Source organism: Condylura cristata, unplaced genomic scaffold (genome assembly GCF_000260355.1).
Source record: "Condylura cristata isolate star-nosed mole 26May11 unplaced genomic scaffold, ConCri1.0 scaffold00014, whole genome shotgun sequence".
Taxonomy (NCBI): domain Eukaryota; kingdom Metazoa; phylum Chordata; class Mammalia; order Eulipotyphla; family Talpidae; genus Condylura; species Condylura cristata.
Genome location: NW_004567115.1, coordinates 22,820,140 through 22,826,664, shown reverse-complemented (window position 1 = coordinate 22,826,664; position 6,525 = coordinate 22,820,140). Strand labels below are relative to the sequence as shown.

At 37.1% G+C, this 6,525-nt stretch overlaps 1 pseudogene; it reads right to left on the bottom strand.

Moving 5' to 3' along the window:
- Positions 1-916: 916 nt before the first annotated feature.
- LOC101620314 lies at positions 917-1,512 on the bottom strand (annotated as a pseudogene).
- Positions 1,513-6,525: the final 5,013 nt, after the last annotated feature.

The window sequence follows — 6,525 nt, the reverse complement described above, 5'->3', positions numbered from 1 at the left end:
AAAAAAATCAAGATCTGAGAAAAAGGTGGCTGAAACCAAAATATACAGAAACAAAAGCAAATCAGATGTTTCTACCCTCCATTTCCTCTATTTTACTCCAAAATACCCAATTACACCCCCAGGCACCCTTACCATATATTTGTTTATAGAAGTATCTTAGGATGCTTTTAAAATTTTCTTTGGCGTCAGTTATAATGTCTTACTTTCATACTTACATTTGAGTCTTCTCTTTTTGTTTAACCTATTATTATATTTACATCATTGTTCATTTTTTGTACCATGTTTGATTTCTCCTCAGGAGTCTTATCTCTCTCTCTTTTTTAGTTAGTCTAGCTAAGTTTTGTATCTATTCTGTTTATCTTTTAAGAAACCCAAATAATTTTTTTCTAATCATTTTCTATTTTATTGATTTCCACTCTAATATTTTTGTTGTTGTTAAGATTTATTTTATTTGTTTATGCCTACAAGAACTGGGGTAGGTCAGAGGTGTAGGGGGACGGAGCAGGGAGGAGAACAAGCAGATTGACTGAAATACAGTGCTGAAGGGAGCACTGCTGAGAGGAGCGGAAGGACAGCAGAGTTTTGCTGCGCCATGTGGGTCAGCTCCCTAGCTCGGGATTGAATTCATTCTGTATTAACTGGTGATTAATTAAGTATCAAGACCTTTCCATCCAATTATGTCATCTAGAAAGCATTTCACTGACTCTTCTCTTGGGCTGTAAACTTCTTGTTTCTCTTTAGCTGTAAACTTCTTGTTTCTCTTTAGCAATGGTGAGGCAGATACTTTTTCCTTGAGGGAGTGAAATCCCTGGCTATTGCCTCTGCCAATAATACAAATATCGAAGAAGCAAGAGGCAAAGCTACTGTATGTGGTTGGCATTTTTTACATGGACAACTCAAAAGCACCAGGATGTCTCTATCTGTTGGCAACCACACAAATTATTCCCAATCTCCAGTCACTATTCTCAGGTTCTGAGGTCACACTTGACCAAATTGTAATCTAGCCAGTCTCCAACTATACCTGAATGGTGTCATTCTCCTTCATGAGGAGCTCAGGATAGTTGATTGTACCAGCATCATAGGTCACCAGATGAGGGATTCCTTTGGTGCCCACAAAGATCTTCCTCAACTGCACAACTTGTTCTTGGCCTCCCTTGGGTAATGAGTAATAAATTGAACAGCATAATGATCCTTGCTATCACAGATCAGATGGAAATTATCTACAGTTTGGTCAATTCCAATGACATATATAAAACCAGCAAGGGAGGTGGTTTTATAGTGTTATCCTTGCCATCAATACTCATGAACTGCTGCATACATATCTTCTTCAACCTCATCTCATATGAGAACACATTGAAATATGTTCCTTGGTAAAATGATAAGAAGGAGACATCCTCTTAGCTAGTGTGAACTGGTGGATGGCCAAGAAGCAAACACCATAGTTAGTTCCTCCAGCATCCAGTCAGTTGGAGCTGTGACTTGCTTCAGATGCTTCTTGGGAACATGAGCCATGGCTACACTAGGCACTGAAATAGCAAGTTATTTATCTGTACTCTTATTATTTCATCAAAGTCTTATTAGGGCTGCTTTTATTGTATCCCTTAAATTTTTGTATGTTTCCCACTATTAGTGTCTGGTCACTATCTTGTTTTATAATGTCACTGAAATAGCTACTTCTTCTATGTGGTTAATTTATGTAATTTGTTTTATTCTTAAGTTTTAGTTTTTGAGAGATTTGTTTTCTTTTTTCACTATGACTTACTTTTAAGCATTGTAAAACATTTATAATTTAAAAATAAAATTGCAAAAATAAAGAAATGTAGCTTCAATCTTAGTTTTCTCACTCCCTCATATCCCTCTACTACCTTTAAGTTTTCATTCTTATTACTTATGTTTTTTTTTCTGATGGTTCTCTTTATTAATATATACATTTATATATGAAAATAGAATATATATATATTCTCACACAAATATTAACATATTCTACTGTGATACATACAGTATTGTGCACCCTATTTTAAAATTAACAGTATTTCTAGGTATTATTACAGTTAACTAGTTTTCTTTTATGTGACTTCATAATAATTCAATAGGCAAATGCATCATAACTTATTCAATCATTCTCTTGCTGTCAGATATTTTTCTTTCCTGGTTTTTACTATTACAACTTTGTGAATGACATTTTGTACTTGTGGATGTATGTTTACAAAGTAAATTACTATGAATTGAATTGTTAGATAAAAGTATGAATTCAACCGTAATTTAGCTAAATCAATTTTACCTATTGTCCGATGCCATCTCCACCCTCTACGAAAGTAGTAAAATGCAGTGGAAATAATCAGATTTTATAGTTGCAGTGATGTGAGCTTGAATCTTGATTTTATAGCATTAATATACTATGTAACTTTAAACATTAATAATACTTACATCATGAAAGTGTTAAGATGCAAAACATCTGGTGATTTATCTTGTACTAGAGATGCTCCCAAAATAATAGTTCATTTCAGTCCTCAGAGTCAATAAAGTCTAAGTGATTTTTTGGCTGTTATGAGACAGGAAAGGCTCTGGGACAAGGACAGGGCAAGATTCAAGGATAAAATTTTGCTGTTCCCATGGGAACATGATGAGTATAATTAAGAGTACTGTATTACATATTTGAAAGTACTATGAAAGCAAAGCTTTAATGTTCTCACCATAACAACTACAAAGTGGTAACTACATGTGGTGAAGGATATGTTAAATAATCTTATTGTGGTAAACAATAATAATATAAACATGTTTCAATCACCATTGTACACTTAAACTTACATAATGTTATATGTCAATTATATTAAAAAATGAATTCAGGACTTAGGAAGATGTGGGAATATTTGTTAATTTTGTCTTAAAGAGACAGAGCATTATAAAAACTTCTAATTTTACTAGCATCTGAGATCTCAAAGTCCCCAGAACCATTTTTTTTAAGATTTATTTATTTATTCGTACAGAACTGGGGTACAGGCCAGAGATGCGGAGGGTGAGAGGATTCACCAGAGACAGAATGGGGTACAGAACAGGCAGATCGACGAAGTACACTGCTGAGGGGAGCAGTGGGCCAGTCAGGAGAGGTCTGCCTCGCCATGTGGATCTCCTCTGGGGCAGGCAGGGATCGAACTCATGCGGAAGTGGCTTAAGCTTCTTTGTGCTGTGCTTTAACCCGCTGCACTACCAGCCACCAGCGAGGGCCCATCCCCAGAATCATTTCTATAACAAGTGACTAAACATTCACTTTAGTCCCCTTGCCCCCCCACCCCAAAAAAAAATATATAAAAGAGAACCAACTCTTAGCAGGGGTCAGGGGTATACCATATTCTGAGGAATAGCAAGTTATCTTCACTTGATTAAAATCTCAATGAATTCTGGTCTGGACAAAAGAAAAACAAGTTCAGAAAATGCCAAGTGACAAAAACCCAGAATTAACTCCAAATGTGACACCCATTAGACCATTTTTCCCATTTTGAAAAGATGCTAAGACATTGAGAGAGATTTATATTCTGACCTATTTGAGAGAATTATATTCACCATTCTAACCCATTTTCCCCTAAAGAGATTTTGTTTTTCCTTTTACTAGTCAGCTAATCTCCTTGGCTTAAAACCTTATGACAATGCCACAGGTAGCTGACAGAATTCTAGACTAAACAAAAGAAACATTTCTTAAACAGGATTATATACCCTATTGTGTCTCACTATATTATTTTACTATTTTAAGATTACTTCATGTATCTGATATATGATATAATTTTTTTTTCTACTGATAATGTCTTGAATTGCAATGTTGTACACAGAGGAGATCTCCTGGAATCCAAGAGGCTAAATTTGTGGCTAAAGGCATTTCCTTGAAAGATGGGTGAATCCATTGAGAAGAACTTGACCTTGTTCCATGAATTTCCATCAAATTGTAAGGGCAGCCAGTGAGTTGTTGGCAGTCAGGGAGCTCATAATTTCACTCTAGGGAGCAGGTTCATTGTGACAGCAGTCTGCAGGGATTGAGTAAGAACCTAAGAACCCTACCTATTTTCTCCACAGTGTTTTATTCATCAGCAAGTGTTACCTTTTGATTAAGAGATTTTTCCCTAAGATTTTCTTATTAAATTTATAAGCTCTCATAAGTATTAATATAAAACCCAATACTAACACTCACTAGTGAATTGCAAAGCTGTTTTCTTAGAAATGACAGAACAGAGATACAGGGAAAATTAGAGTGATATAGCCTGACTGAAGGAACATGTGTCAGAGCTTAGACTATCCCAGTACAAGTGACTAACACACAGGATACAAGTGAGTTGGACTGTGGTGAGAGAGTGTAGGAAGGAGGAAGGAGAGAAGGGGGAGGGGGTGAGACTGAGAGAGACAGAGATTTTTTAAAGACAACGTGGCATGTGTCACCTCCTCCAGGCAGTAATACTCAGTCACTTTACTAGTGAAGTAGAGCTGGGTGCTGTGTAACTTTTTCCTGCCCCCCTATAAATCAGGTTCTAAGACAATCAACCCAGGAGAAGAAAGGTCCTCTCACTTAATTTTCTTCTGGGGTTCAGTGGTTAAGTGGATATGGTCCATTTGTTTAATCCTGAGTACAATTTTCTCTTCAGTCACCACTGCAAGTACCTTATGTAGTTGAGAGCAGAAAAATACTGAAGAACTATCAACAGTGATTTCACAGGAATACCACATTTCAAAAACTGTGGTAGAAGGTGAAAGAAAACCTGTGCTCCATAACTTAAGTACATGGCAGAATGGGATGTCGGTAAACCTTTGAGTTGTTAGGAGGAAAGGATGCCCTGAACAAACTCTACCATCACAGGTTTTGTGGACTTCACCCACACTCGAGAATGAAGTCATCACGACACCTGGAATTACAAATCTCATCATCACTGAAGGGAAGCATGTTGGAACGTGAGGGTGGAGCTAGCAGCCACTTTTGGTAACAGAGCCAGGCATGTGGGCCTTGGGGCTCTATTGGTCATTTGGCCTCTTGCACCCTTGGTTCTTAGCTCTTGGCCTCTTGGACTCTTGGCTTTTGCTGGGTCTCCATTGGGATTCTAGGTCAGTGGAACTAGTTGATTGCATTAACCAATTTATCTCCCTCTCTTTCTCCTTGAGTTATTCATTTCTTCACTTCCCCTTCTTTTGTAAATAAATCCTTTACTAACTTTTCCATGTGTACTTGCAGTTGAGTCCTTATTATAGTCCCTTTAAGAGCATGGGTGAGAATCCACAGTCGGGTGACCCATTTTGTATCCTATCGGGGTTGCTCTGTAACAGAGCCACTTCCCTTTCTGTTGCATTTTCGCTTCTAATGCCTGCTCTGACTCATACCCAGTCAGCTGCATGTATTTGTGCAGTTAAATGTTTGGATCTGCTTGAATTCTGGTTCTGACTCACTGCAAATGTATCATCATTGGGGAATATCTTCACCTCTTTTAGAGCTGGTATCACACGCTCAGCACTTGCCTTGTGGAAATGCCAAGCTCCTATTCTGAACATCTGGATGGTGTTTTTCAAATGACAGAGTTGTTTCAGCTGTTATTTTTTTCTTTTCTCCCTTTAGTATACTTCAAATGGAAATATACTAAAATATTTTCTAAGTTTGTCTTTAACAACTTGGTCACATCAAAATCTATAAATCAGGTGATATAAGCAAGGACAGTCAGAATGGTTTATTTTACTCCATGTGTGCTTTACAGTCTTTCTGTGATATTATTTATTTTTGGCTTTGAAACAAACAAAAATGTTCCTATTGTGGATTCATGGCTCTATTGGGTTTTTCCTGAAAGATTTATAAAGTCCTGCACTTAGCAACTATCCTGATAATGCATTGGCTTGGGGGAAGCAAAAAAGAGTAACAATCCCACCCAAACAAAACAAACTATGACCTATTCAAAATTATAAAGTGAGTTTCTTCTTCACGTAGACATGTTGTTCTAGTACTGATGAGCTGCCTTGGAAAAATTTTCAATCTCCTCTACACAGCCCTTATCAGTAAGAAAGGAAAATTCAACCTTAAGGAAGTGTGAGCAAAATGCTTGTATACACTATATCTACCACAGAATCCTGATGGGAACTTGCCTCTAGCATATCCAAAGCAATCGGTCTGACTGCTTTGGAAAATATAACCATAAGCTTTGTATCAGGGAAGGGACAAATTACCCTTTGGATCTACAATTGTGTCCATTAATATTTCCCAGGATGGTGAGAACTTCCAAGTCAGTCACAGGAACAGGATGGACAGGAAGTGTTAGCGTTGACATTTCCCACCAGTTTTTAGTATTCTTGTAACTTAGTATAAAATAGTAGAATATACCTATCACTCTTTATCTGACTATTCATCTGTATCCTTAACATAACCTTGAATAAACTGGTAACTGAGTGTTTCTCTGAATTCTGTGATTACTCTAGTAAATGTATCAAACCTAATGAGGAGGGCTGCTTGAACCTTAGATCTATAGCTGCTTGGTCAGAAGCACAGGTGACAACAGGAGCTTGTGA